Here is a 5819-nt window from a genome sequence, read left to right on the forward strand (position 1 = left end):
TGAATGTGAGTGGCTTATCAAACACATGATTAAATATTTTGTGATTAGCATTAACTTTAATAACCATGTTTGGTTTGTATTAAAACTTACAGTAAATCATAAGTAGAGTACTAACGTTACTGCACGTTTTACATTTTTTGGTTGTTTATTTGTTTTTAAAAATAGCTTAACTGATAATAAAACGTAATATATAAATACCGTGTAATATCTACCTTTATGACTGTTTTGTCCATCATAGGTATGATTGTATTTATCCTTCGTTATCCATCTGAGTTGATCCTAGGATAAAAAAATGCCCGCGCAAAAAAAAAAAAAAAAAAAAAAAAACGCATTCTGCGCATGATCGGTGACCTTTTTTTATGAAAGAGGGCGTTTTACCAAGACCTGCAGAAACGCCCATTTTACGTCGTGGTAATGAAACCCCTGGAATTTAGTGAATGCCGTAACGTTACAGCTACACGGCGGGTACTTTGCCCCAGACCTGTATGCAAATGTGTGCATTAAAAAGCATATATCCCAACAACGACACCCACATTATAGTTAACAATAAAATACACAAATAATACCTTCTTGATGCTAGTAAATTGTGGTAAAGCTACCCGGCGTGTGCTTTGCCCAGGACCTTCAGCAATACACAGCGCGATTACCCGGAAGCGTCTGGCAATCAGTAAAACACTTTGACACAGGAGAACCACATACCCAAGCAGCAACAGGACTGAAAACGTATCGTGCATCAGAGAATATCTCTAAGCTCAACAGGCAGACGATTTTATAGCAACTGGCCAGACACAAATGAGTTGTTTAGCCACTCACGGCTAGCTGAGTGACGTCAGGGGGTAACCGTAGCTGCAGAGGGACAAACTTCAACCAGACAGCGATTACTCTGCCGGTTACACATATATATATATATATATATAACGTGTTACATTTCCTGTACAAGTGTGTTGGTTACATACAAAAACAAATATGTTCGCTATGGACAAACAAGCAGACAGATGTATCAAGGCTGTAACCAATAAGTGGTAGATGTGGTGGTGATGGGGCATCATGATGGTGAGTAATGATGCAGGTTGTTTCTGCTGGTATGACAACACACTCCCAACCTAAACTTTTCCATAGGTGGAATCCAGCGATGAATCCCCACTGAACATCCTGATTGTGGTGACCAAAAAAGATGTAGTTCTGAAAAAGTCCTAAAACAGCTGAGCCACAGAGAGGTCAGGAGCTCATGTTGACACTTCTGTACTCCTGTAAAAAAAAATATGTAGAATATGAATCCTACATTTAAAATAAATATTTTACCAAAATATAAATATTAGTCAAAATGATTGCGCTCCTGTTCTCTTCAATTATTCAAGTCCACACGCATCTATCAAAGCATCTGACAGGGCATACCACAAACAAAATTTAAGTATTTTCTCTGCTCCTTTTTTGTGTTCTGTGTGTGACTTAAATAATCCAATCTACTCCAGTTATAAAAGATGCTGCTGGTTTAGATTTAACAGATGAAGTCATGCCTTGACTGGACTCTTGTCATGTCAATTGTGATAAGACTTTTAGTAGTATGGCTGTCGCCATCTTTGATAATTCTTTAATCGCTGTTGCTATAGTAAGAGGTAATAATCACAAATTGAATACTACTTGACTTCAGTTACCTATGCATACAAACAGCATTCGAAACACTATTGAAAGTTGTTGTTTAGAGAACCCAGAGTAGATGCAGTTGTTACTCCCAACTACGCCCACACTGCCAAAAGCACCAAAATTTGGTTAAATTACCATGGTGTTGGTGTGCTTGACTGGCAAGCAAACTCATCAGACCTGAACCCCAGAGAGAATCTATGGGCTATTGTCAAGAGGAAGATGAGGCAAAATGACTCTGATTGTTCAACTCTGGACAAACTTTATTTTATAAGAATAGATTTATTCATGGTGTATTGCATATCCTATATTCCAAAAAATTTGTTCTTCAATTTGCATTCTTTGAAGATGACTGGAAATAGTGTGGAATAACTTGACTTTTTGATATATATAAAGAAAATAAAATGTGGTATTTTATCAAATTAACCTAAAACATTTTGATGATTAAAATAATGGCAAATATAGTGCGCTTTACAACTGTTTACATGTAGGAAGAGGTTTGGTGGTGGAAAGTGGGAGAAAGGTCTTCACCCAAATTTTGCCATGCACCCATATTTACATATTCATAGTTTAACAAATGAGGCAAGGGTGTAGAGTTACATTCAATCTATTTTAAGGCATGAGAAGATTATTTTCACAAGAAAAACATTTAAATATGTCACTTTGATGATCAAAGATAAGTTTTAAGGGATACAATAATTGACTACAGGGGGACTTTTAATAAAAATCAGTGTATTTAATTCATATAGTGAAGACTAAGCAGCGTTTAATTTTTACATTTGATTAGTTTTTGCTGTTAAATCTAATCTGGGCCTACCTGAAACCCTGAACCCCCTGCTTTACACTTATGTTAAAAAGGCACTTTCTATGTAAAGCTACAGTAAGCACAGCTGTTTAGAAGTTGTGGTTATGCTTTCTTCTCACAAAAATAATGTGAAACATTAACGTGATTTAGAGTTTTCAGATTTTAAATATACCTACACACTTTAAGCATTATTGAATATTATCAGTTATTACAAGTTATCACAATCGCATAATGCATTTTTCTTCAATATCGTGCAGCCCTAGTTTTGGCATACAAAAATACAGTCAACGTTGTTGAAAAAACAACAACAACAACAAAGAAAAAACATACTTGAAAGTGGAGTTTGTGGGAGAAGAGACAACTAGATCGGTATAGATTAGATCATGGTGGTCTCCATAAATAGACCGGTTGCCGAAGAGTGAATGATGGGGGGACCACAGCCAAACATCAAGACAGAAGTCTGCATGAGTCAGGTAAGCAGAATAAATTGCATTATGAATAAACATTAATAAAACAAATGGTTAAAGTCACTAGTCAAAGTAGTTTATTGGTTTACCGGTAATCCCTAAAAATCAAAGCAATGTATATGACATCACACACAAAGGCTCTTTTAAGAGCTATATATTGAGAGTGTCTTTTTATTAATTTGTTAGCATGTTATGATGAATCTGGCAAATCAGAGATGCAGGATGCAAATTTTAATTTATTTATTAGCATGCTATGATGAATCTTGTAAATCAGAGATGCAAGATATGCTAGTTATTTATTTATTTTTTTAAGAATTATCTCTAATGCCTTCTTTAAGAAATATTCTAGAAAATGTTCCTTTCATAGCAGAAACAAGCAATAAATATTATTATTATGAATAATATTCTCTATATTTTACAAGGCTTAATGAATAACTTTCTTAATTTGCCGTCTAGCCCCATAGACTCCAATTCATTTTGCACTCATGGCGATCGCCCCCAGTGGAACTCTGGTGGTACTGCAACCAAAATTCGGTACAATAGGACTTAATAGTGGGAAGGCTATCCGTAGTCAGGCTCTGGTGGAACTCTCAAACTGGGAGGGAAAGAAAAAAAAACGATTTAACTTATATTTTTGGTAACACCATTCCCTTGACTATAGTAGGAAACCACAAACACCACACTATTTGAAAACTCTATGTTTTTTCTACTTTTAATGCCAAGTTAACGCAGTGTGTCATTATATAATTTTACATACAATATTTAAAAAATTTAAATAAATAAACTTTTCTCTCAATGCTTAAATTCTTACTCGCGTGCCAAGCCCGCGAAACCGGGCAGCTGGCTTATATAAACCGCCCAGATAGCCACTGGACGCTGTAACGGAACAGGGCCGCAACCGCAAAACGATAGAGCCGGGTCTGGCACGCATCCGCCTAACAGACTCGTTACTGAGTCCAAACGCACATCGGGCCGAAGCCGTTTCTGGTCTGTTTTTAGGGGTTGTTGCAGATATGTGCCAGCGCCGATCCAGCGCCGATCCAGCACCGCCTGATCATCCCGTTACAGATACGTAACGGGTGCGTGAAACGATTCCGCCTACCGGAGCTGTGCCGGATGTGTTACGAATCCGCTTAAATCACCACTGGATTGACCTTTTGCCTTATTTTCGGCATTTTTTCATACTAAAAACAACGTGAACAAAGTTAACAAACACAGAATTAATGACCACGAATTCATATTTTAATTATAAAAAACGAACAACAAAGTCATGAACAAAGTCAACAATTAACACAAAACACAGTCAACAACATACACATAATTAATGGATAAAAAAAAACGCACAGGCTATAAACACAACGTGGAAGAAAAAAAAAAAACATGCACTTAAACAAATTCACTATAGGTGCTGTGGCAGCTGTTGCTCCTGCTGCTGATGCGCCAGTCTCTCCACGCGCCCTCCTCTCCTGTCCGCCGAAAGGGCAAACCACCTAGCATGCCTCCATATTTCAGCTTCAGCACCTGGAAAACAGCATTACTGATTAGGTTTAATGAGACATTTGGATCAGTGCTGGTCCTACATGACGACAAAACAGGCAGACGTATACAGGGCCGCGGGAAGTAATTTTGAACAGGGGGTGCTGTGAATATTTTTTTATTTATTTTTTTTCTATATACAAAAAACCTATGAGCCTATAGGCCTATTTAAAATACATTTTAAAAATAAATACATTGAGATTGACTACTTTATTGTCATATACACTTCAGTGCACAGCCAGCCAGGGTCTGAAACACACAGACATCAGTTCTCAGATATGCGCAATGCGCTATTAATCTGAAGCAGAAGCAGAATCAGAAATAATAGTTTAATAATCGAAGGAAAACGAAATAATTACTTTCATTACAATTTCAGATAGCCTATACATACATGCAACTTATTTAGATACAACAAATAATATTACAACAAAATATAATATTAATCAAACTTCACAATAACGCTAAAACAATGCAATCGATTTGGTCAGCTGGCTTGAGTCACTGCACGTTTATGTCACACGCAACTCTATTAATTCCAAAATCTTTTTACGCATACCACAAGGAAATAATCTCTGACTATTTAAGCAATTTGTTTATTGAACAGTTCTCCACATCCATTACGCAAAGAACACACGCACAGTGTAAAGCTTTCTGTCTCCATCTCCAACCTTTTTACACAAACCACAAGGAAATAATCTCCGACTATTTAAACGTTATTTAGCAGTTCTCCACAACGATTACGCAAAGAACACACGAACGAAATAATACTCTCCATCTCCATCCCCGCCACCTTACAAAAATACTATAGTGTACTACTTATAATTGCTTGGCTAGTCAAAGCTGATCCCACACTTGTTGCCAAAAAAATAAATGTTACAAGCGCGGCAGCACCATGCTCTTACCTGAGCTACATGCAGGCGGGGTGCCCTGGTTACAGGTGTCCAAATGTCGAGGTGCGCTGTATTATATAAAGATGGATGTATTCTGCATGGAACGAGCGGGAAACCTCGTTACTCGGCGACCAAACCTGCCTGCCTGACGTTGACAACGTAACTTCCGAACCTGTGTTGATTAGGCCTCAAAATATGAAATTAAAACCCAAAATATATGTAATAGCCTACGTGTGTCAAAATCATTTTCTAAAATATTCATAAGGAATTTATAAATTGTGCAAAATATTTTAATAGGCCTACATTTTTTTTATCTCCCTCTCGTCACTAGGGGGTGCTGCAGCACCCCCAGCACCCCCACTTCCCGCGGCCATGGACGTATATTGCATTTGCTCAAAAAATCCTTCTCGGCCTACTTCTATAACGATTTGTGCATTAGTTGATGGAACTGTAATAAAATAATAGCCTAATAATAAGAAA

General features: G+C 37.2%; 1 long non-coding RNA gene across 1 annotated transcript; it reads right to left on the reverse strand.

Moving 5' to 3' along the window:
* Window positions 1-442: 442 nt before the first annotated feature.
* Window positions 443-3057, reverse strand: LOC113072310 (uncharacterized). Its single transcript, XR_003280280.1, has 3 exons — window positions 2777-3057; window positions 567-1248; window positions 443-481 (listed from the first exon to the last, which is right to left on the reverse strand). It is a non-coding gene; the product is annotated as an uncharacterized LOC113072310 (long non-coding RNA).
* Between the last annotated feature and the right edge of the window lie 2762 nt (window positions 3058-5819).

This window comes from Carassius auratus, unplaced genomic scaffold (genome assembly GCF_003368295.1).
Source record: "Carassius auratus strain Wakin unplaced genomic scaffold, ASM336829v1 scaf_tig00008769, whole genome shotgun sequence".
Taxonomy (NCBI): domain Eukaryota; kingdom Metazoa; phylum Chordata; class Actinopteri; order Cypriniformes; family Cyprinidae; genus Carassius; species Carassius auratus.